The following is a 27,446-nucleotide window of genomic DNA, read 5'->3' on the forward strand; positions in this document are numbered from 1 at the left end:
AATTCTAAGTAAGGACAATATAAAAAAAACTATGTACTAATACACTTTATGATAAGCTCAAAATACAATGAAATGTTATAAAATACAAACTAGAAAAGTAAAGGAAGGGGGACTGGAGAGATAGCACAGTGGATAGGGTGTTTGCCTTGCACGTGGCCGACCCGGGTTCGATTCCCAGCATCCCATATGGTCCCCTGAGCACCTCCAGGAGTAACTCCTGAGTGCAGAGCCAGGAGTAACCCCTTTGCATTGCAAGGTGTGACCCAAAAAGCAAAAAAAAAAAAAAAAGAAGAAAAGAAAATTAAAGGAAGAAAGGAAGGTACAACACGACATGGTTTAATTCTAGAGATGTAAGATTGACTCAGTATTTTTAAATCAATGGACGTAAATCAATTCACTGTAGTAATAAGCAAAAGATGAAAACGACATGGAAATGTGCACTGATACAGAGGACTTAGTTCACAAATTTAATAGTTATTCTAAAATAAAGGATAAATATAGTTTACATTCCTTACTTTGATAAAGATCATATACAAAAATGCTATAGTTAATAACATAGTTAAGGTTAAACAATGAATCCATTTTTTCTAAGTCTGGGAACAGAGTAAGTAAACTCCTTTCATCACCACTTTTCAGTTTTAGACAGTTCAGTAAGGAAAGAAAAAATTGAAGAAGAAGAAATAAAAGATTTCTATTTACCAATCTTATGATGTTCTGCATTGCAAATACACAAACATAAGCCTGCAGGCTCAGAATTGAATTTAGCAATGCGGCATGATGAATGATCAATGTACAAAATAAATGAATTTTTATATACCAACAATGGACTTATAAGAAAAGAAATTTAAATTATTATATAATTTATAATCCCTAAAAGAAATATTTAGTGGTAAATTTCACATGAAATACATATGTACAGAATTTTTAAGCTGAATACAACAAAAACCTTCTAAAATATTTAAATAAGTGTAGAAACACATTGGATTGGAAGACTCAGCATAGTTCTCCAAAACAATCACTTGATCACTTGACTTCCCATTAATTGTCGATTTTCTCGAGCGGGCACCAGTAACATTTCCATTTGTCACTGACACATGCTAGTGTAGCCCAATGGTGTCTGTTCATTCTAGGAACACAAAGAGCCTCAAATCGATCCTTCATGATCTTGATGAAGAAGTCTGACCATCTGGTAGGTGGGCAGCCACGCAGTCTTTTGACATCCCATGGAATCCAGTTGGTAACGGCTCTAGTCCAGCGGTCATCTCTAAATCTAATTACGAGACCAGCCCATCTGATTTTTGACGCCTTGGCAAACGAAACAGTGTCCCTGATTCTTGATCGTCGATGGAGTTCGGAACTCCGGATTCTTTCTGTCATTTGAGTGAAACGTGATACTCCAAGCATAGCTCTTTCAATTCCTCTTTGGGAGACCCGAATAGCATTCTCATCCTGTTTGCATAGGGCCCAGGTCTCTGAGGCATGTGTTAATGCAGGAAGAACAGTGGAATCAAAGAGATGTGCCCAGAGCCAGAGGTTCTTCATCCTCTTAGCTATTTCTTCCACGCTCTTGAAGGTGTTCCAAGCCACTCTCTTCCTCCTGCGCAGCTCAGGTGCAGGTCATTTGTCATGTTGATTTCTCTACCTAGGTACACATAACTGTTGCATTCGGAGATGGTCATTCCATTGAGAGAGAAAGGAGTGTCAGGAACGAGGCTGTTTCTCATAAACATTGTCTTCATAAGATTCAGCTGGAGTCCGACCTTTCCACACTCACGGTCGAAGTCGGCAAGCATTTTTGCCGCTTGGCTAATGTTTGGTGTTATTAAAACAATGTCATCAGCAAAGCGGAGGTGGTGTAGTTGCCGACCATCTATCTTCACTCCCATTCCTTCCCATTCCAGTCGTTGCATGAGCTCCCAGTTGGTGGTCATTCTGCAAGTTCTCTTCTTAAACTTTGCAGCCCTTTCTCCCCGCTCTGTGAAGTAGAATTTTGCACGAAGGAGATGGTGGTCCTATCCCGTTTGGAATTTGGGGACAACAGCAACATCGATCAGGCAAAACCGTTGATTGAATATGATGTGGTCAATTTCGTTGTGGAACCGTCCACCGGGAGACTCCCATGTCCAACATTTAGATTCGACCTTCTGGAATCTTGAGTTACCATGAATGGTCTTGGTCGACATGATGAACTCAGACAGTCTCTCACCCTGTTCGTTCCATTCTAGGCCATGGGTCCCGATGTGAAGTTCTTCGGCTGATCTTCTCGGTCCTATCTTGGCATTAAAATCACCCACAATGATCTTGTAGAAGGTGTGGTCTTCTTTATAGAACTTCCCCAGCTCCATGTAGAACTTCTCAATTTCTCCTTCATCATAATTGGATGTTGGTGCGTAGACAACGAAGATAGAAACTGCCAGCAATGAGCAACAACTATTCAAATGTAAACGTCTGATTTGCGTTGTTAGGCAATCGAATGAATCAATGCTGATGGCCAAGTTCGTGTTGACAAGGACACCGACGCCTCCGACACCTCTTTTATCAATCACATTTTCCAAGGAACAATTCTTCTCCAGTGTCAAAAATGGCGTGATGAGATTGGTGCCTTCTTGTCTCGGTCAGACCAATGATGTTGTGCTTGATCTTTCGCGCTTGTACCACCAGGTCCTCGATGGATGCATCTGATGCTAGCGTACATGCATTGAAAGTACAGACGAGGGGCTGGAGCGATAGCACAGCGGGTAGGGCGTTTGTGTGGAATACTGTCCAGATAGCGATAGCACAGCAGGTAGGGCGTTGTGTGGAATACTGTCCGGAAGTGAACGTGATGGTCACTGGGAATTGCGATCAGATGGTAAAATTGTGGGATCCCAGAACTCCTTGTAACGCCGGCACCTTCTCTCAACCCGAAAAGGTGTACACCCTCTCTGTGTCGGGGGACTGCCTGATTGTGGGCACTGCAGGCCGCTGCATGCTGGTGTGGGACCTGCGCAACATGGGCTACGTGCAGCAGCTCCAGAGGTCCAGCCTGAAGTACCAGACCCGCTGCATCCGGGCCTTTCCCAACAAGCAGGGCTATGTGTTAAGCTCCATTGAAGGCCGAGTGGCAATTGAGTACTTGGACCCAAGCCCTGAGGTACAGAAGAAGAAGTACGCCTTCCAAAACAATAGTCATATATAATACATTTTTTCTCAAAATTCAAGGAAATTTTTGTGGGTATAGAAAAATTATTCTAATACTTGTATGAACTATACTTTTCAAAAATGTTTTTGGAAAATATTAAAATGTGTTGAATAACCTCACATAGTTTCAAAATTTAAGTTTTCCCAAGTGTCCAAGAACAGATGCCTGTATAAAGAAACTATGGAACATATACACAATAGAATGCTATTCAGATTGAAGAAAAGACTAAATCATGCAATTTTCTGCTTTGTGAGTGAATCTGGAGAGTATCATGCTGAGCGGATTTAGTCAAAATAAGAGAGACAGACACAGACTGATCTCTCATATATGGGATATAAAGAAACAGTAAGGTAAGAGAACAAAGTAAACAGAAACTGAGAACTGGTCTTTAGTAGAAAGCTAACCATGTATGGGGCAGGGGTACTCTGGTGGAGGGTGTGGTGCTGGGATGTTTTATGCTTGAGACCATACATTAACGGTTTTGTAAACCATCACTGTTTCTGTCACTGTCCTCCCACTGTTCATCAATTTGCTCAAGCGGGCCCAGTAACATTGTGAGACTTTTTACTGTTTTTGGCATATTGAATACATCACGGGCAGCTTGCCAGGCTTTTCCTTGTGGGCGAGATACTCTCTGTAGCTTGCCGGGCTCTCCTAGAGGGGCAGAGGAATGGAACTCAGGTCGGCCATGTTGGCCGCATGCAAGGCAAACGCCCTACCCACTGTGCTATTGCTCTAGCCCATGGTGCCTAAAATAAAGTTTTAAACAAAACTTTTGTTTCAGCTATAGCAATAAAGACTATATATGTATTCCACTGTGAGTGACCCTCTGCCCTCAAAGTATAGAGTGGGAATAGCCCCTGGTATGTCCAAAAATAAAAAAACCAAAACAATAGATTGCTTGTTGATACTGAGAGAGGGATAGACACATACATTAATTTAACAAAAAACTAAAAAATAACCCTCAAATATGGCTTGTTTATTTTAAAACTTTTAATCTCTTATTTGGGTTCAATGAGGGGCTTCCTTTCAGTGCTTACAGGAGCTGGGAGCCTCTCCTGGAATTACCAAATGAGCTATCCCATCTGTGGCATACAGAGAAATAAAGAAATAGACTGTTCTGAATAATGACAAACTTGAAATAATCAAATATTTATTTATCCGAATTTATTTCTCTGAATAATGAAAAAAATTGGTTTTCAAAACTGATAATAACAACTGAGGCTTGAGGGGGGCTGGAATTAAGGATCAGAAGGGCACTTATGCAGAAGGGTCTTGGGCATTTTGATGGTGATAAGATGTGGGAACTCAGATGTGAGAACAGAGTCAACCAGACTGGCTGGATGTGGTGTTTTGTGATCTCCTTGAGACTTTAGACCACTAGGACCACCCCCGAGATACTCAGAGTCCTCTAAATCTCCATCTGGCAATATTTGTGGAAGCAAGTTTTGTTGGAGAATCTAACAAGCACAGAAACATGCAAGGCATATGCACCAACCCTTGTATTCTGCCCAGCCTTGGCTTATTATTTTTCAAGAGCCCGGCAAGCTACCGAGAGTATTCGATATGCCAGACACAGTAACAACAAAGTCTCCAATGGAGACGTTACTGGGCCCGCTCGAGCAAATCGACGATCAACGGGAGGGCCTTTACCTTTACATATATATATATATATATATATTATAGTTCTTATAGTTTAGATAAGATGTTTACAATCACATTAACATTTTTGATTTTGATACACAGTTTCTATATCTCACCATCATCACCAGAGTGCCCAAAACTCTCCACCCGTGTCTTTATACTACTTCTAGTTCATGTCTTCATTCCCCCCAATCCTGTCTCCACTACTTGATATTCTCAATTTTTTAATCCAAGGCCAAGAGTTTATCCTTATTCAGAAGAGTCTATTCTCTTATTTTCCCTGTCTTTATTCCATAGATGAACAAGGTCGTCGCTATTTGTCCTCCTCCCTCTTACTTATTTCACTTAACAAGATGTTCCATCCAGGTTGCAATAAACTGGATGAAATAGCCCAGACCTGTTTTGGACAAAGACACTAAAATGAAAATAAATGAAAAAGTAATATGTTTTTCAATTAAAAAAAAACAAACCATTTTTTCCCCACGAACTAACTCTTTACTGACTTGATTGTGCCCAGGAAAGGAGCTTCAAAGATAAATAGTCCTAAAGCAGAGGATCCTTCAATTGTCACAATTAGGGACATCTATTGCTACTAGATCTGGTCAGTAGAGACAAGGGATTCTGGGAAACATCTGCTATCTAATGTATAAGATAGCCAGAAAAATATTAGCTAGTTCAAAATATCAACAGAACCACATTCCACAACTCTTATCTAAAGACCAAATATAAGTTTAAAATTTGTTATGGCTTTGTAAATCATAGAGCTTTAATAAAAAAATATTTAAAAATTTGTTCAACAAAAGATACGTTTTGTAAGCTCAGAGAATTGCAGTAATTATATCTTCTCTGAATGAAATCTCATGTGTTATGCAAAAATTAATCAACATATAATATTTACACGTAAAAATAAAATTATAGAATATTTAGAAGATAATCTAGAAAGAAAATAGGAGACCTACGCTTGGATAATGAGGCATAAAAACAGAAGCACAAACTGTTTTTAAGGCTAATTAAATTAATCAAAATTTAGAAATTCTCTGTGAAAATCATATTAAGAGACCGAAAACAGCCTGGATAGCATAACTTCAGCTCTGATGAATAATTCATATATAGGACATACAGAGCCCTCAAATTTAACAGAATAAAATTAAATATATATGGAATTAAAGACATTTTGTTGAATAAAATATGCAACAGAAAAATAAATTCATTAGAAGATGACCTATATCACTTAACATTAAGAAAATGCAAACGAAGACCATAACACTATTCACTTATGCAAACCATTAACATTTGGAGAATGTCCTATGTGCACAGGAGAGGAATGGGTACTCAACTTTTGGGGGATGGCAGTCTCTATATATGTCTTTTGTTTCTTCCTTCAAAACATTCAAGGCAAGTGTTTCTTTGTTGAGTTATTTCCTAGTTGATTAATCTAGCAGTGATAGAGTAATATTAAAGTCGACTACAATTACATTGCTGTCAATTTCTCCCTTCTATTACAGTTGTTTTATGTAATTTGGTGGTCTATTATTAGGTGCATATATGTTTAGGAGTGTGGTTCAAATTGATGTATTGATCCCTTGTTTATTAAGAAATGGTCTTCACTATCCTTCATAGACTGAAAATTTGAATTTTAGATCTGTCATAAAAGTATGGCCTCTCTGGTATTTTTTTAGGAGAGTGATTGCCTGTAAGATTGTTTTCCAGTCCAGTCTTCGACATTTAGCCTGAGATAGGGATTTTTTTTTTTTTAATCAAGGGTCTGTATGGTCTAGGTATGAAGCCCAGGGACAAATTACATTCCTTGAATGCATGAAACTTAGGCTCTTAGGTTCCATCCCAGTTATCACACACACACACACACACACACACACACACACACACACACACACACGTGCACGCGCCTAAGTGTTTAACCATCATCCAGGTCAGCAAATGTACTCCTAGACATTTTCTTTGTCTCACAAATATAAAACGATGTTTACAAAAATACCAGTGAACATTTTTTGGAGGGAGAGGTTGGGGGAGGGGAACACCCCATGGTACTTAGAGTTTACTACTGGCTCTGCACTCAGTGATCACTCCTGGCAGTGTTTGGTAGAACATTTGAGGTCCCCAGAATAGAACTCAGATCAAACCCAGATTGTAGATCAAACTCAGAAAAACCCAGACCTTGTGCAAAGCAAATATCTTATCCATTGTGCTATCTCTCTGGCCCATGTGCACATTGTCTATAGAAGATTAATTCTGAGTGCCAAAACTTCTAAAACAAAAAAACCCTAAAATGTCCTCCAGTTGGTAATTATTGAACAAATGTTCTATATCCATGCCATGGAATACTGCTACATAATAAAAAGGAAACTATTGATGCATGCAACACATTGGACATATTGCAAGGAGATTAAACCAAATAATAAAAGTCAATACAAAGTTATGTATTACTGCATGATTTCATTTATAAACATTTGTCAAAACAAAAAATAGATGATTGATTGTATATGATCAGTGAGAGAAATGCATTTTAAATTAATCATCTTATTTTAAATTAATCATCTTATTTTAAAGTTGATATGAACTTTTAAAAACATAAATAAAAGAATACGGTGATTCAGGGAGGGTTCTATGTGTTGATTTGAAATCTCAGTAGTGCAATATTGGCATATGGCTTATAGAGGATTTAATATGTAACATAAATGTAGAAAAATTTAAACATTTTTAAATGGTTATTGTGATGGTTTTCCAACAAATTATTCTGACAAAGCTAAATATTCTTTATATATAACAAAAATGAACTATATGCTATAGTGAAAAATTAATTTGAGGTGAATCAAAAACTAAATGTTAAAGATAAAAATTAGAATAAGAGAATGTCTTTGCTACCTTGAGAGAGGCAAATATTTCTCAAACAGGACAAAGAAAAAATTTTTTTAGACTTGCCTTCTCGAAAGATAGTACAGTGGGTAGGGCACTTGTCTTACGTGCAAATGACCTGGGTTTGATCCCTAGTATTCCATATGGTTCCCCAAACACAGCCAGGTATAATTCCTGAGTGCATATCTAGGAATAACCACTTGTGGTCCCCCAAAATTAGTCTTTATTAACGTTTTTTCTCATCCAAATTGTCTTATTTTTCTTTTTTAAGGTACAAAGGACTAAATTCACAAATAAAGGAGGTGCTCCACTGCTGAGGAACATTCCCAACTCCAAAAGATAGCCTTCAAAACTGACGGCAAATATAAAGAAAAATATGAAAACATAACTGATAATTCTTAAATAATATGTACAAACTTAAAACTCATAAAAAATACAAAGCAATTTTAAAATAGCCATAATATCTATCCATGCAAAGCAGAAAGAAACAAATTATAATGATTATGGTGAAACATAGGAAGATGCTGTTTGATATATTTACATTTTTAATGAAAGTTAATTCCAAGTAGATTATAGATTTAAATAAATGAAAAATATCTAAAGTTCAGTGAAGATAACAAAGGAGAAATATGGGTGATCTTAAATTTGATGGTAGTTTTTAGATAACTACAAATCATGCTTTATATAAGAAATGACAGATAAGATGGTTATTTTTCAAATTAAGCACATAGCACAGCAGGTAGAGTATTTGCCTTGCATGTGGCCGACCCAGGTTTGATTCCTCTGTCCCTCTAAGAGGGCCTGGCAAGCCACCAAGAGTATCCCACCCTCATGGCAGAGCCTGGCAAGCTCCCTGTGGGACATTCGATATGCCAAAAACAGTTAACATTAAATCTCACAATGAGACATTACTGGTGCCCATTCGAGCAAATAGATGAACAAGGGAAGGACAGTGCTACAATGCTACAGTGCTGCTCTGTTAACTAAGACAGGCACAAGTGGGGAGAAAATATGATTCCATATAGGACAAAGGGCTTACATTAAGAATAGATAATGAACAAATAGCACTCAATAGTAAGAGCACAAGATTACACTCCCCAGATTTTAAAAATGGGCAGACATATTACTGGTTTGAAAAGACACCTTACTGTAGAATAATGTTGGTTTGCCCTTCCTACCTGGCCACTGGGAGCTTGTGTTTGTTCATTGTCCCTCTACCTGTCAATTACCTTTGTCTCCTGATCAGACTCTGACTTGTAAAATACTCTCTTTCTCTTCTCCTTAATGTCCTTTGTGTGGTTAGTTATTTCAGAGCAATTGCTTTTTGTATAGATACAGGAAGACTGTTGGCAGGTAGGGCATTTGCTTTGCCCGCAGTCAAATTGGGATCGATCCCCAGCATCCCATACGGTATCCTGAACACTTCCAGGGTTAATTCCTGAGTGAAGAGCCAGGAGTAATCCCTGTGCATCGCCAGGTGGGACTCAAAAAGCAAAAATAAATAAATAAATAAATAAAAAGACTAGCCTGTGACTTGGGAGTTGATTGACTCCAGATAATCAACTCCAGTTGATTATCTCCTGGACATCTGCTCTCTCGACATAAGCCTCAGTTGCCCTTACTTCCTAGATCCCCTAAAGCAGGGTCCTGACGTGGGATTGGATGGACTCAGGGCAAGTGGTGAGCTAGCTACCCTGGCATCAAAATGGGCCTGGCTGAAGTGCCATAATGCCTAACTGTAAGTTAAAGCTTGGTCATGGACAAATTCTGTCATGATCCAAAAAGTAATAACTAGATTTGGACTTTGATGGGGTAAGGAATGATTAATCCCAGCTGAGCACTGTTGTCTGAGTCTGTAGCGAGATGTCCCCAGGACAGTCACTCTACAATCCTAAAAGTCTCTATTGCTGTATCCATACGGAATGGTAAATATTAGGAAGGAGAATTAAAGATGTTAATCAAGTTGCAGCCCTAAGGAGAGAAGAAAAACACTTTAAGGGCTGTTTTTCCCTTGTGGACTATAGATGGCATCCCTGGGTGTGGGCCCAAATGACCAACTAAAGGAAAAAGAAGTTTTACACCTCACTGGAGCGATAGCACAGCGGGTAGGGCGTTCGCCTTACAAGCGGCCAACATGGCCGACCCGAGTTCAATTCCTCCGCCCCTCTCGGAGAGCCCGGCAAGCTACCGAGAGTATTCGATATGCCAGACACAGTAACAACAAAGTCTCCAATGGAGACGTTACTGGGCCCGCTCGAGCAAATCGACGATCAACGGGAGGGTCTTTACCTTTTACCTTTACACCTCACTAAAACTTTTAAGCAAGCAATTGAAAAATTATCAATGTTATATGCCATCAGTAGATGCAGTTTAAAATAACAATGTAATACTAATATACCCCTAAGATTGTAAAAGTTAAATAAAAAAAACTGATAACACAACATCCTGTTGAGAATGTAGAACAGGAGGTGATCCCATTTATTGCTGGTGGAAATGCAAAACAGTATACCCACTCTGGAAGATTGTTAGCAGTTTCTTAGCCAAACATATTTTAAAATATGACGTAGAAATCATATTCCATGCTATTTACTTCATGGAGTTGAAAATGTTAGTCTACACAAAGACCTGGACTCTGGTATATCAAGCAGACTTATTTATAATTCCCAAAATGTAGAAGCAACCAATACATTCTTCAATAGGAAAATGAGTAAAACAATTATACATCCATACAAATTAATGTCATTTAGTGATAAATAATCCATAAAGTTAGAAAAACACAAGGAGAAAGTGTAAATGCATATTACTAAATGGAAAATTACAATTTTGAGGAATGTGGATCTTACTCTGTGATTCAAATTAAATGAAATTCTGGAAAATCTAAACTGTAAACACAGTGAAACTATTAGTAGATGCTAAGGATGGAAGGAAAGGAGGAAAGGATAACTAAGTGGATCACGGAGTAATTTTAGAACAGGATAATTATTCTATATATTTTAATAATGGATAACTGTCATACTATAGGTAAAGGTAAAGGTAAAGGCCCTCCCGTTCATCGTCGATTTGCTCGAGCGGGCCCAGTAACGTCTCCAATGGAGACTTTGTTGTTACTGTGTCTGGCATATCGAATACTCTCGGTAGCTTGCCGGGCTCTCATACTATAATGTTTCAAAACCCATAAAACATAAATCCCAACAAATAAGACATCATGACTATGTAGATTCACTGAAGAATTCTATTACAATTCAAAGAATTGATATGTTACCAAGGTGTTGAGAAAAATGGAGCGGAAATTTCAAGCTAATCATATAAGTCAGAATTACCCTGATATAAAGACAAAATACATCTGAAAAAAATATCACTATAAAACCAATATAACTTTTGAATAAATTGAAAAGAGCTCAACAAAATAATGCAAACTGATCTCAAAAGCATGTTAATATTGTTTTATACCATAGCTAAATGGAGTTATTTCTGGAATTAAAGGATGATTTGACATACACTAATCAGTTAATATTCACATAATGAAGGGTAGAAAACAACATGATCATTTCAATTAATGCAGAAAAACCTTTATAAAAATGAAAGAACCTTTCAAGTAAAAAAGATATTCAAAAGTCTAAGAGTATAGGGAAGCTATTTCAGCATAATAAAACCATTCTTGAAAAGTATACATCTAACATCATACTTTATAAAAATTTAATTGTATTAACACCAGAAAATTCTCAACTCATACTTTTTTTTTAAAAACAACCCTAAAACACGTCTATAAAAATAATCATATGTGGGGCTGGAGTGATAGCATAGCGGGTAGGGCATTTGCGTTGCATGTGGCCAACCCAGGTTGGATTCCCAGCATCTCATATGGTCCCTTGAGCACTGCCAGGAGTAATTCCTCAGTGCAAAGCCAGGAGTAACCCCTGTGTATCGCTGGGTGTGACCAAAAAAGCAAAAAAAAAAATCATATGCAAATGTTCATGAAAATCTATTCATAATGGACAGAAACTAGAAACCTCAATGGCTATAGGCAGGCAAATTCATAAGCTCTATACAACCTTCACAATTGGATGAGCTATGTGCCCATATAGTATCGCACATGAAACTAGTAGACATCATTTAGAGATGATGAAGCGGGACACAAAGGGCACATGGTATTTTTCAAATTATGTGAAATTTTAACATTGTAAGGAACTAGGAACTTGGGAGCTAGATCAAATGGGGATCTTAGTTTAATCCCCAGCACTGAATGGACTCTTGGACACTGCAGAGTATATGGCTGGTGTCCAAACAGTGGGAATGGCTACCAAACAGTTCTTGGACGCTGTTTTTCAAAACTTTCTGGCATGACTATAGCAGCATAAATTTGTCAAAGCTTATTTAGTTATCTATATATGCATTGGAGTTTGTAAATTTTGCATAAAATTTGATGTTATAGTCAATTTCGATCATTTTTACAGTTGCATGAGTTATTGTTAAACTAATTGCTATGTGCTTTATCCCTGAGGAATATATTGTTACGATAACATAGTAACATTATGATTTCTCATTGTTAGCAAAGGAAATGAACATGTAGAAAGAAGAAAGATGAGAATGCGCTTGATGCTGTAGGATGAGAGTTGAGGGGCTGAGTATACAAAGAGATACATATGTATAGATATGTTAGATATATACAAAGAAAATATGTACATTGATATGTACATGATATATCACATGTGTATTTTTAAATTTTTATTTTACTTTTTTACTGAGAAAGCTGAGAAGAAACACACTGTAAGTAATGAATGTAATCAGCTTCCAAACCTTGATTTATGAATCATATGCTCCAAAATGTATTAGGGCTATAATGTGGCAAAAATACAAGAAAACCCTGAAATTAATTTTATATAACAAATAAGGAATAGCCCAAACTTCATTGGGAAGCATCTTAAAGGGGATCATGATGCACAGATACAAAGCAAAGAATGCATCAAAATTGTGACTGTAAAATTAGCACATGGTATAAAATAAAAATTCCACATATGTATATATTATATACATGCATAATAGTATTGAATAAGTAATCAATAAGTGAGTTTATCAATAAGTAAATTTATGAGTGAATAAATTTATAGTTTAAGAGTAAGTTCTTCCTGTCAGAATATAGATCTAATTTATAAATATATAAAAACTACAAGATTAGAAAATAGTGCTGAAATTCTTATGTAAAAAAATGTGATTTTTGTGTTATATCAAAGTAGCTTCAAATAAAATTATTAGTTATAAGAAGTAAAATAGTGATTTGACAGAGGAAAAACCCAGAAGATATAACTTTAACCAATTGTCCAGAGCTACTGTTAACATTTTGGGAAAAACTGTTCTTAAATGATGCACTGAAAAGGATTATATTTTATATTTTGTGATATACTTGAGGTGGAAAACGTGTATGACCTAAGCTACTCAAGAAAAAATATTTGATATACCCTAACTGAGCATTTTCTGCAAAAATACCTACATCTTTCAAAATGTTAAGGTCAAGAAACACTTCAGAAAGGTTGGCGACATATTTCAGATTTCAACAGTGTTAAGAGGTATGACAATAAATGTAGTGTGTGATCCTAAATAAGGGTTGGACTGCAAAAAGTCCTTGATTCTAAAGGACAATATTGGGAAAATCGACAAAATTTTTAAAGTAGGCTCTGGTATAATATTAGTAGCATGCAGTATGCAGCATAAAAGCTCTATATTTTAGTGTTTCTGAATTTTCATGGTGAAAATACTTCCACCACAGCTGATTTTATTCCAGCATTTTAGCAAAAGGCTTGAAAAAGTCCTAAATATCAAACTATTCCCTAGCCATTAGAATAGTTGCCTTTTAATTTTAAATAACTATTTTGATAACTATGCTATCATTGTATGATATAGCCTTATTGAGAAAATATAGTAAAGCACTTATGACTATAGGAAATGCTTTAAAATTACTTTCAAGTGATGCTTGAGGGCTGGAGACATAGTATAGGGGTTAAGGTGATTGCCTTGTATGTAGCAAAGCCGAGTTAGACACTCAGCACCCCAGAGAGACCCCAGAGTCCTGCCAGGAGTGAGCCATGAACATGGAGCCAGGAGTAAGCCCTGGGCTGGGTATGGACCCAAAACAAAAATGAGCATTTGAAAAAAGCAAATAAACCAAGTGCTGCAGTATGTTAGTATTTGTATATAGATAATTATAAAATAGAGAAAATATAAATGATTTGTGAATTTAGGAATAGAATCTCTGTATGTTCTTTTGATTATTTTTACCAAGATGCAAATATGGATATATGCATATATTGCACTGTAGCACTGTCCTCCCATTGTTCATCGATTTGCTCAATTAGACACCAGTAATGTCTCCATTGTGAGACTTGTTGTTACTGTTTTTGGCATATCGAATACGCCACGGGAGCTTGGCAGGCTCTACCGTGTGGACGGGATACTCTAGGTAGCTTGCCAGGTTCCCGAGAGGGACAGAGCACCTGAACTCGGGTCGGCCAAATGCAAGGTAAAAAGCCCTATCCACTGTGCTATCGGTAATTTGCATACATGAACAGACATTTATATTTTGTAATTGGCAATTAAGTATATATTTGAAGTATGTGGCAGAATAGAAGTGTGGGCATGATGCTCACAGTCACAGTCACAGTCCTTCTGTTGTTCATCGATTTGCTCAAGCTGACCCAGTAACGTCTCCATTGTGAGACTTCTTGTTACTGTGTTTGACACATGAAATACATCACGGGTAGCTTGCCAGGCTCTGCCGTGCGGGCGAGATACTTTCGGTAGCTTGCCGGGCTCTCTGAGAGGGGCGGAGGAATCGAACTCGGGTCGGCCATGTTGGCTGCGTGCAAGGCAAACGCCCTACTGCTATGCTATCACTCCAGCCCGGGCATGATGCTACTTTAGAAAATATGATAAAAGGAGAGCTTTCTGATATAGTGATATTTTATTCAAAGTGTGAATGGTACAATCAGTCACACCAAAGTTATTTTGTATATAAATTATATCAGTAAAGGTAAGGTAAAGGTAAAGGCCCTCCCGTTGATCGTCGATTTGCTCGAGTGGGCCCAGTAACGTCTCCATTGGAGACTTTGTTGTTACTGTGTCTGGCATATCGAATACTCTCGGTAGCTTGCCGGGCTCTCCGAGAGGGGCGGAGGAATCGAACTCGGGTCGGCCATGTTGGCCGCTTGTAAGGCGAACGCCCTACCCTAGGAAAATTAATTTTAAGAAATCAAGTCGAAGATTTTAAGTTAGGCAAACTGATGATTAAAGGGGTTGGAATTAGGCTAGAGAGACTGGAAGGAACAAAGGTACGTGGTTTGGAAAGGGACTCTGTTCTGGACATGTTATCCCAGTAAAAATCAGTATAAGAAGTCTACATTTTGCTTAACATGATACTTTACATGTAGTACCACTTGTATGTAAATTTTATGACTTCATCTTTTCTAATAGCTACATAGTACTCCATTGTGTAAATGTACCAGTTTCTTTAACCAGTCATCTTGACTCAGAAGGAGAGGGACAGACATAGAAAGGTTGCATTTATCTGGGGAACATAAAGTAAAAAAATAGGAGACTAAAACCCAAGAATGGCCGAGATTAGTACTAGAAATTTTGCTCCATGGCTTGGGGGCCAGTCACACAAGCTAGGGGAAAAGGGAGCTCAGATAGAGAAGGGAGCACCAAATAAAGGGTGTTGGGAGGATTCTTCCAGGATGGGAGAAGCATGCTGAATGTAGACTATAGACCAAACATGATTGCCACTCAATGCCTCTTTTGCAAACCACAACACCCAAAAGGATAGAGGGAACAAAAGGGAAAGCCCTGCCACAAAGGTTGGGTGGGATGGGTGGGATGGAGGGTGGGAGGGATACTGGGATCCGTGGTTGTGGGAAATGGACACTGGTGAAGGGATGGGTATTTGATCATTGTATAATTGAAACCCAAGCACAAAAATTTGTAAGTCTACAACTGTACCTCATGGTGTCTCAGTAATAAAAATTTAAAAAAATAAAGATAAACTCTAGATGGAAACATAAAAAAAGAAGTCTACATTTTGTAGCTTTTAATGTATTTTCAATTCTTTTCCCTTTTATGTAAAGGACGTTGACCACACGGATATTAAGAACATTTTATGGGTACACCCTCAGTAATTATTTGTCTCTTTTATCACCTTAGTACCATGCTGGAAAATACACTTAATAAACTGTTATTGGGACATTGCTTAATACTAATTATTTCAGTATTAGCATAGCATATACAGCATCTGCTCATGAAAGTGTTATGTCTTTCAGAATATTGGCAAAATAGCTCAAATTTTAATTAAGAAAATAATATTTTTCATCATGTATTTGTCCTGCTTTGTAAAAGCAGTTGCCTTGTGAGGTAACATGATATGAGTCAACTTTATTGCATTAGCACATCATCTGCTACTAGTTCATAGCTGAGTAGACATTAGTGAGAATAATGATGGTGCTACACACAGTGGTGGAAAGTTTGCTCTATTTACAGTGAGAGGAATGATAAAGACATTGTGGCAACATATATAAGATATATAAACCCTTTGCTTGAACTTTGTGCTGTGATTGATTTGTTGATTTTTTAAATGTTCAGTATTATTGGCAAATGGTTCTTTTAATTCTTTCTTGCTTCAATAAGAACCAGTAATAAGTGTAGTTTAGTATTTCTAATGAACTCACCTTTAGAATTAATAAGCCCGTAAAGCTGAAAACTCATTTTGTGACCCCAGTCTTGCACAAATGGGCCAACATGAAACAGGGCCCTGCTGCTCATAAAAGAAGCAGTGGGGTCTCAAAACACAAGTTAGGTTACCTAAGGAGAAGGAAATAGAAGTCGAGGGTCATAAGGACAATAGTATTTAGTCCTAATATGCTTTATATTATATTAGTTTTTTGGCTTTTTGGGTCACACTCGGCAATGCACAGGAGTAACTCCTGGGTTTGCACTCAGGAATTACTCCTGGCGGTGCTCAGGGGACCATATGCCTTGGAATCGAACTCAGGTTGGCCATGTGCAAGGCAAGCACCCTACCAACTATACTATTGCTTCAGCCCCATCATTTTGAAATAGATACTTGTAAAAATTTATGTCTTTATTATTTGAAGATTGCATAATATTTCCAGTGATTTTCACATGACTTTTGGCATGTTGAGTCCTCAATATGTTGTTAAACATGTTTTCAATTACTGTATTCAGATATTTTATTTGAGAGTTATAGTTCCTGGCACAGACTCCTGCCCCCGCGCCTGGCTGTTCTCACCAGGGCCCCTTGGAGGGGAGCAGGTTAAGTTTCCCTCCCCCTCCCCCAGCAGAGCCCCAGCAGCCGAAAACCTCCAGAACTAGCCACAGCCATGCTGAGACCACTCTCCACACAAGCCTCATGCATGAAGGAACCGGCAGAGGAACCCAGGCATGCGGGTCCCAGGGCTGAGATCTCCAAGCCTGCTCGGATCGGGATTGGGCCTTCTCCACTCAGATCCCCCATATTCCAGTAGGTAGGAGTCACATCCACCAGCTGCTGCTGGCGCCAGGTTGGTCCCATCAACGGCCAAGACCCAGAGACTATAAAATCCAGCTCCTGGAAGAGCGCGACTGCAAATGCAGCCACGCGACATCTTACTTACTTACTTACATCTCGTTCTTACTTTGGAGAACCTGGCAGGCTACCGAAGGTATCCTTCCTGCACAGCAGAGTCTGGCAAACTTTCCGTGTCATACTCAATATGCCAAAAGCAGTAACAATGATGGGTCTCATTCTTCTAACCCTGAAAGAGCATTGAATATGGCTCTTTTAAAATCTCAGGGCTAGGAAGAAGGAGACGTTACTGGTCCCTGCTCCAGGCAATCGACAAATAACAGAATGATCATGATTATGATCATGATAGTTCCTGGCTAATTGTATATGGTTTTAATTTCTGGAACTGTGTCATAATTTTACTTTTACTTCATATTATTCATCAAGGGCTGGAGCGATAGCACAGCGGGTAGGGCGTCCGCCTTACAAGCGGCCAACGTGGCCGACCTGAGTTCGATTCCTCCGCCCCTCTCGGAGAGCCCGGCAAGCTACCGAGAGTATTCGATATGCCAGACACAATAACAACAAAGTCTCCAATGGAGACGTTACTGGGCCCGCTCGAGCAAATCGACGATCAACGGGAGGGCCTTTACCCTTTTATTATTCATCAAAAATTGACTGTGATTCTTTTAGATTTTTGCCCTTGTGCTGTTTAGAATAATTATTAGAGTTTCATAAACATTTTGTTGAGATTTTTAAGTCATTTTGCTTATTTTTATTATTATTATGGTTTATATAACATACTTGCAGTAATGTTTATGGTACTTATGTACCATATGCCCCTGCCACGCTCCAGGATGCTTTCCAGAAGCTGGGGGCAAGACTCACGCACAAGTGAAGCCCCACAGAACCAGGTAAGCAGAACTATGAGACCTTGGACTCCAGGCTCAACAGACCCAGGAACAGAGATCCTCTGCCTGCTCCCACCAATCACAGGTGACCAAGGATTAAAACTAGGAGTCCCACCCTACCCTGCCCTGTCTGCTTCCACCAACCGCCAGCGGCCCAGGGATTACACATAGAAGACCTACCCTATCAGTACCAGATAAATACCTCACTGGCAGACCTTCGCTACCTCCACTACCTCCACTACCCAGTCACCTCCATGTTCCAGGACCCTTTCTGGACACATCATAAGACACTTAATACAAGATTACCGTGCCATATTTCATAGGGCTCAAATATGGTTTGAACCATAGGAAAACCTGCAAAGGCGATTAGAGGCCACCCTAAAAGCCTCTATCCCTCTTGGAGAGCCTGGCAAGCTTATCCCACACATGGGCAGAGCCTGGCAAGCTATCTGTAACACATTCAATATGCCAAAATCAGTAAATATAATGTGTCTCGTTCCCCTGACCTTGAAAGAGCCACCAATACGACAGTGTTAAGAAGGATGAGGAAGGAGAGGCTAAAAAATCTCAAGGCTGAACTAGGCTGCCAAAACAAAGAAAGACAAAAATGACTGTCTGTACTTTGAATGCACGTACGCTGGCATCAGATACATCCATCGAGGACCTGATTATGCAAGCTCAAAAGTTCAAGTACAATATCATCGGGCTGACTGAGATGAGAAGACATCAATCACATCACGCCATTTTCGACATTGGAGAAGAACTGTTCCTCGGAACATGCGACAAAAGAGGCGTGGGTGGTATTGGTGTCCTTGTCAACATAAACTTGGCCATAAACATTGATTCATTCGAATACCTAACAACCCAAATCGGATGATTACACTTGAATAGGTGTTGCTCACTGCCACCAGTTTCTATCTCCGTTGTCCAACATCCAATTATGGTGTATGAGAAATTGAGAAGTCCTACATTAAGCTGGAGAAGATCTATAAAGAAGACCACACCTTCTACAAGATCATTGTTGGTGATTTTAATGCCAAGATAGGACCGAGAAGATCAGCGAAAGAACTCCACACCAGAACGCATGGCCTAGGATGGAAAGAACAGTGTGAGAGACTGTCTGAGTTCATCATGTCGACCAAGACCATCCATGGTAACTCATAGTTCCAGAAGGCCGAATCTAAACACTGGACATGGGAGTCTCCCAGTGTTCGGTTCCACAATGAAATTGACCACATCAAATTCAATTGATGCTTTTGCCTGACTGATGTTGTTGTTCCAAAATTCAAAAAAATTCTACTTCGTGGAGCGGGGAGAAAGGTCTGCAAAGTTTAAGAAGTGAACTCCCAGTACAACCACCAACTGGGAGCTCTTTGGCACTATTGCAACAACATGGGAAGAAGCCGTCATTGACAACATTGATGAGGAATATGATCAACTGGTTCAGCACCTCCATGATTGTGTGAAGAACGCTAAGAGAGAGAGATAGCCACAAAAAAAAGCCTGTCTGCGAAAACACTTGAACTTATTTGCCAACGTGATTTGGCGCATGCCTCAGGCAACCTCAAGCAAACATCTGAGCTCGAAAAGCAGTGCACAGAAACAATTAAAGGTAGACCTCAAAGAGAGAAGAGCAGCAGTGATGGCAGATGTGGCAGAAGCTGGTAAAAGTATTCGCAATGCCCGCCTGTCCTTAGCCAACTACAAGACCAAGGTGACTGCCCTCCAACGTCCTGATGGATCTATCACATCTTCCAGAGGGCTATGGAGAAGATTATTCATGACTTCTACTCAGATCTCTTCAATAGCCATGTCCACCTGCCCACAGACCAAATTCTGCAGGATGGATATGTCATTCCCAATGTTCTGCCTTCTGAAATCCAACACGACATTTTGTCGGTAAAGAAGCAAATAGCACCTGACCCAGACAAGGTCAGACCTGAACACCTGAAGAATCTGGCGTCGGCATTCATCAATAAAGTGGCTCGGCTCTTCACACACTACCTGTCTGAATGCAAGATTTGGTCCCAATGGAAAACCAGCAGGACTTTACTACTGTACAAGAAGGGAAACATCCACGACATTGGCAACTATTACCTGATCTGCCTATTGTCTGTCATCTACAGACTGTTCACTTGAGTCATCCTGAATAGGATTAGCAGAACAATAGATGAAGGACAACCATGCGGAGCAAGCCGGTTCCGAAAAGGATTCAGCACTGTTGACCATATTCACATGATAATCAAGCTCATTGAGGTTTCTTGGGAGTTCAAGATCTCAGTCTGTCTAAAGTTCATTGATTTAAAGAAGGCCTTTGATTCTGTTGAGACGGAAGCAGTCATCGAGGCCCTAGCCAAACAGGGCTTTCAAAGTCCACATCAGGACCCTTCATGAGCTGTATTATGGATTCACTACCAGGATCTCACCATTCTACAAGGAATTGATCATCCATGTCAATAGAGGGATTCGGCAGGGTGATACCATTTCACCAAAACTCTTCAGTGCCACCCTTGAGAACCTCATGTGACGACTGGAATGGGAAAAAATGGGACTAAAGATAGACAGTCGGCAACTACATCACCTCCGCTTTGCTGATGACATCGTTCTTATAACACCAAACATTAGCGAAGTGGCACAAATGCTAGCCGACTTCAACCATGAGTGTGGAAAGGTCAGACAGCAGCTGAATCTCACGAAGACAATGTTTATGAGAAAACTGTCTTGTTCCTGACGTTCCATTCGCTCTCAATGGAATGAACATCTCCGAATGAACAGTTATGTGTACCTAGGTCAAGAAGTCAACATGACTAATGACCTGGCACCTGAGTTGCACAGGAGAAAGATAGCAGCTTGGAACATCTTCAAGAGTGTCAACGAAATAGCTATGAGGAGAAAGAACCTCCGGCTCCAGGCAAATCTCTTCGATTCCACTGTTCTTTCTGCATTAACATATGCCTCAGAGACCTGGGCCCTATGAAAACAGGATGAGAATGCTATTCAGATCTCCCAAAGAGAAATTGAAAGAGCTATGCTTGGAGTGTCATGCTTCACTTAAATGAGAGCAAGAATCCGGAGTTCCAATCTCCATCGACATCAAGAATCAGGGATGCTGTCTCATTTGCCAAGGCATCAAAAGTCAGATGGGCTGGACATGTAATGAGATTTGAAGATGACCTCTGGACTAGAGCTGTTACCCACTAGATTCCACAGGATGTCAAAAGATCGTGTGGCTTCCCACCTACGAGATGGTCAGACTTATTTATCAAGACCCTGAACGATTGGTTTGATGCTCTTCGCGTTCCTAGAATGAACAGACACCATTGGGCTACACTAGCACGCGTCAGGGACAAATGGAGACGTTACTGGTGCCTGCTAGAGCAAATCGATGAGTAACAGGATGTCAAGTGACCAAGTGATGTACAGTTAGTGTACTTTTACCACCACCAGAGTGCCCAGAACCCTCCACCAGAAAATGAAGTTTCATTACATTTAGAGAAACTTTGAAAGAAATAGCTATAATTCATTGGTATCACAATGATCATGACATAAAACTTTCCCTTTATAAGCATGTTTATATTAAAAATAAGTTTTTACATTATATTCACATACTTTCTGTCAATTTTAACTCATTAATGGAAATAGTATTCTGGGAGTTAATAAACAAATTATTATTCCAAAAGATTTTTTCAAGTAAATAACAAATATATTTTGGCTTTTTTAGATTGCAAAAATTTTATATCCCAGATTAATGAGTATAAAGTTAATATACTCTTGTTTATTTAAACGTACTCAAACCTTTTAGTACTTAGTGATAATTCCAATTTAAAAAGATATAATATTCCCTGAATACATCTAGACTCTCTTTACTGGTTAAATTATTTTATGACATAAATATCTTAACTTCAGCCCACAAATAATAAGCCTAGATATATAGAGATATGCACATATAATTGTGTATTCACACAAATTTACATATATTTATACATATATTTATGTTTGCTGTTAAACATTTAAGAATAGAATATAGGAAAATACATATGATTCTTTAAAATTTCATATGCTTTTATTTTTTAATTTTATTGTTTTGTGGCTATGAATGCCACAAAACAACTGGATTCCATGGGACATCAAAATATCACATGACCGCCCACCTAGGAGATGGTCAAACTTCTTCGTCAAGACCCTGAATGATCGATCAGATTGAGACTCTTTGTGTTCCTAGAGTGAGCAGATGCCATTGGGCTACACTAGCATGTAACAGGGACAAATGGAGATGTTACTGGCGCCCACTGGAGCAAATTAATGAGTAACAGGATGTCAAGTGATCAAGTGATTGTTTTGTGGCTATAACTGTCTCTGCTTATAGCCTATTTCTGTCTCTGCTCTCAGGGATCACTCCTGACTATGCTCTGTGGATTGTATTTATGCTGGGAATTGAACTTGGGTCAGCCACATGCAAGGCAAGCACCATACCTGCTATTCTATCTTCCAGCCCCCATATATACATTTAAAATTCCTTTGCAAGTAAAATGATTGTATCCTTAAATCTGTACCATCTTTTCTGTAGGTTTTATCATATTGCTTGTATCACCATTCTGTCACCAACCTGAGAATCTTGTGGGTAGTTCTGTTTCTAAATATCACACAGTAAAACAAACCAGCCTTTCATTATACTTTTCTATTTTCTATAAAATGGTAGGATTAGAATTGATTTCTCAGATGCCTTCGATATTCAGATTTTTAAGGTATATTTATTATGTTCAATAGTCAATAAAAATAAAGTGAGGCATTATTCCAAATATAAAACATGAAAAATTGGGAACTTAAAGATTAACCCATAAAATGTAGCTAATGAGAATAATATAGTGGAAAACTCAGTTATATCTAACTTCGAAGTTAACATTATTAAATATGTTTGCATAACATTCCAAAAATAATGAGGAACAAACAATCCTACTAAATGATGGTCTAATGCTGATTATGCACTTGCTGATATTAGAGACTATTTGAAATTTCAGTTGACATTTTATTTGCCTGCATGAGCACATGTTCACTGACACTGAACGACCTTGACAAAATGTGAGGCTCTCGGGGCCATCCATCATTATCCATGCATTTCCTGAAGCAATGTTCACATGTGTGGGAGAGAGAAACTATCCCAGTAGATGTGTACAACTGAGACATGCAGAAATGTTTAAAACTAATAACCTCACAGTGAGTAATATACTGGCGTATTCTTTGAGTTAAAGTGGGTTTTGTGCCACTTTGATTGTGATGTTTTTCTATAACTAAGGTAGACGTGGAAAAATAGATTTCAATAATTATGGGGCATATTGTGCGTTGTTAAACTTAAAGGTCATCAGATCTCACCCAAGAAGAATCCATCAGTTTAATTCTTGGAGGAAGTAAAGATGCAATATTTTCAATTATTCTTGGAGAACTAGAGTAATTACCAGAACTAATTTTATAGGTCTGGCCTGAAGTTGACAGATGGCAAAGAATGGCACATTGCTTTCTACAATGGGCAAGCAGTTATAAGTGTTTTCTTGAAAAAAAAACTCATGAATGCTCTCTGTAAAAGGCAAATTTAAGTTATTCTGAGTAAGATCTTCAGTAACTAATATGTGAAATTTCAGGGTCAGAGTATCAGATACAGTGTGATTTGGTAGAAAGGAAACCAATACACTCACACAGACTGAAAGGTTAACATTCCAATTTAATTTTCTTAAGATACAATTTCTTATCAGATTTGAAGTGGCAGCTTAGGGGAGAAGCAGATGCAACATTTACAGCATAACTTATCTTGGTCTCTAGAGTCTCTAACATGAGGAACACAGATACTTGTGACGTGAATTGTGCAAGCTAAGATCAATTTATGCTATCAAATTGCCCCTTTAGACTCATGACTTGAATCACCACACAGAAATAACATAAACCAACAGCAGAAGAACTTCTGTTTAAGAACATTTTGTATTAATCTTGTACTCTCTTTCTCTCTTTGTCCTTGGATCAGATTCAGCATCCGAAAGAGAATATCCTTTCCTCAGGGAGGAAAATCGTCTTTTCCTTGAGCAGTATTCCAAAGCTTCATTTTCTGGTATTCAGAAAAACCCCATTCCCCACTCACAAGTTGTTTCAATTTTCTTTATTTGGAGATATTAAAAAATACAGTTTGGTCAGATATGATACTGTTAGTATGACAGCAGAAAAATTGAAAAAGTTTATTTTTTAAAAGGCCCGGGTTGATGATGTTTTGAGTTTGTATCCATATGTACTTAGGCTTTTTCCTGTGCTTTAATAAGAAATGCATTATGTATTGAGTACTAGTTCTTTACTAAATTTTATGGGCTAAATTTTTTTACTAACTCTTACTAAGTTTGAATTTCTGGGACAGATCGGATGAAAACTTCAAGAAACACAGCTGTGGCAATAAGGACTATATCAAATTGCTAAAAGACTTTTTTTTTTTGCTTTTTGGGTCACACTTGGCATTGCACAGGGTTTACTCCTGGCTCATACACTCAGGAATTACTCCTTGGCGGTGCTCAAGGGACCATATGGGATGCTAGGAATCGAACTTGAGTTGGTCGCGTGCAAGACAAACCCTACGCACTGTGTTATCACTCCAGCTCAAACTGCTAAAAGACTTTTAATAAGGAAAATAATAAATTCAGTAATTGAAATTCCAAGTCCATGGCATCATTATTAGTCCCATAATACTTTATTCATTTAGGTATTTTATACAAGATGTCTGCTTCTCTCCACCATTATCTCAGTATCTGCCCATTCTACCCTTAGCACACTGCACCCCACAATCCCCAGTCCTTAGTAAGATCATTCTGTAGACAAGTTCTTATGATCTGTTGCCTTCGGCCATTTCTTTTCCCATTACTATGTTTCTTTCCCGCCCCCCCCCCCCACATTTAAAAAATATTGAAGCACTGTGATTTTCAAAGTTATTCATAGTTGAGTTTGGGGGGCTTTATTTTTGGTCACACCTGGCAATTCTCAGGGGGTTACTCTTACTGTGCTCTCAGGAATTACTCTTGGCAGTGCTCAGGGGATGATATGGGATGCCAGAGATCAAACCCAGGTTGGCTACATGCAAGACAAATTCTCTATCCACTGTACTAGCGCTCTGGGCCCATAGTTGAGTTTTATACAAACTATATTGCAGCACTGATCCTACCAACAGTGCCAGTTTCCTTGCATCAGTTTTCCCAATTTCCCTCCCAACCATCCCCACCAGGTCTCCCCTGTTGCAGCCTTCCTTCTTGGCAGGCACCTTTCTAAGTTTGTTCAAGTTTGGGTCTCTTGATTTCAGTAGTGACTTTTGTACCTGAATCCCCTTACCTGACACCACCCCATTTCTTCTTATTGTCACTTCTCCCCTCCCCTCCACTCTTTCTTTTGTTTTCTCTGTACTCTGCGCCAATGGTGATCAGGGCATGCCCCTTATTGTATAACTGAAACCCAATAACGGACAACTTTGTAAGTGTGTATCTATGGTGATTCAATTAAAAAAATACACATTGCATTCCCTCATCCACTTATGCTAAATACAACATATTAGTGATATCACGCTGTTTTTATCCATCTTCTGGAATACTTAGTATAACATGCATCTTCCAGTTCCACCATGTTGCTGTGAATTGCATGATTAATCATTCCTTACAGCTGTGTAATATTCCATTGTGTAGATATATTCATTTATTACAAAACTGAGCTATTGTACTGAGTAATGCAATGAATAATGGTTTGCATAGCTTTTTTTGAATCACTGTTTTTCTATTCTGGCGATAGATACCCAAAATTGGAATTGCTGGGTCATATGAGAGTTATGTTTCTTTGTACCCCCATATAAGAGAGATGATTCTGTGTTTGTCCCAATCCTTATGACTAGCTTCACTCAGGATGATACTCTCCAGGTTCATCTAGGATCAGCAAATTGTATGATTTCTTTCCTTACAGTGTAGTAGTATTTGATTGTGAATAAGTACCACAGTTTTTTTCTCCAGGTATCTGTTCCTGGGCACTTGGGTTACTTCCAGATTCTGGCTCTTGTGAAAAATGCTGTAATGAACGTAAGTGTGCAAATGTCCTTTGGAATAGAGTTTTTGGGCCTTTGGGGATGTAAATGCCAAGAATTAGAATTGCTGGGTTGTGTGGAAGTTCAACTCTCAAATTCTCATATGATCATATTAAGAAGGAAAGAAAGCATGTTACAAGATCCAACATCCACTTATAATAAAAACTCTCAACAAAACTAGTATAGAAGGATCTTCTCTCAGTATAGTTAGAGCTATTTACCAAGAACCCACACCTAATGTGATATTCAGCAATGAAACACTGAAAAAAAAGTACAATTTAATTCAAAATACTTCAAAGTAGCAAAGGACAAAGATTGTATGCAAAGTATGTTGCTGGAGGTCATTAAGCTGCAATATAAATTGATTATAAATTGATTTAAGAGCCTCATCTGTATTCTTTGGGGGGCATGAGCACACCCAGGAACTCAAGTGCTTAGGGGTGGTGACAGAGATTGAATCTGGAGATCCTGTAGGCAAGCAATGTGCTCCAGATCTCTGAACTATCTCCCCATCCTGTCACCAAATTTCTTATCTGGATGATATAGAGATAAAATTTATCTCTATAGATATAGAGATATAGAGGTCTCCCAAAGAAGAATAGAAAGAGCTATGCTTGGAATATCACGTTTCACTCAAATGAGAGAACGAATCCGGAGTTCTGACATCCGTCGACGATCAAGGATCAGGGACGCTGTCTCATTTGCCAAGGTGTCGAAAATCAGATGGGCTGGTCACGTAATGAGATTTAAAGACGACCGTTGGACTAGAGCTGTTACTGATTGGATTCCGCGGGATGTCAAGAGACCGCGTGGCCGCCCACCTACCAGATGGTCAGACTTCTTTGTCAAGGTCATGAACGATCGGTTTGAGGCCCTCCATGTTCCCGGAGCGAAGAGATGCCATTGGGCTACACTAGCACGCGACAGGGACAAATGGAGACGTTACTGGCGCCCGCTCGAGCAAATCGACGACTAACGGGAAGTTAAGTGATAGAGATAAAATAGAACTTAAAAAATAGCATGGTGCTATTTGGGAATATTTGGAGGAACTCTACCTCAAACCTTGCAAATCGTCCTCTTTTTTCCACGTGAAATAATAATGTTTTAATATTTTCTTTTGTTTGTTTTTGTTTTGGGGCAACCCTTGGAGATGTTCAGGGATTACTCCTGGATTTGTTCCTGGCCGGCTGGGGGATCATA

Source organism: Sorex fumeus, unplaced genomic scaffold (genome assembly GCF_029834395.1).
Source record: "Sorex fumeus unplaced genomic scaffold, SorFum_2.1 ptg000086l, whole genome shotgun sequence".
Taxonomy (NCBI): Eukaryota; Metazoa; Chordata; class Mammalia; order Eulipotyphla; family Soricidae; genus Sorex; species Sorex fumeus.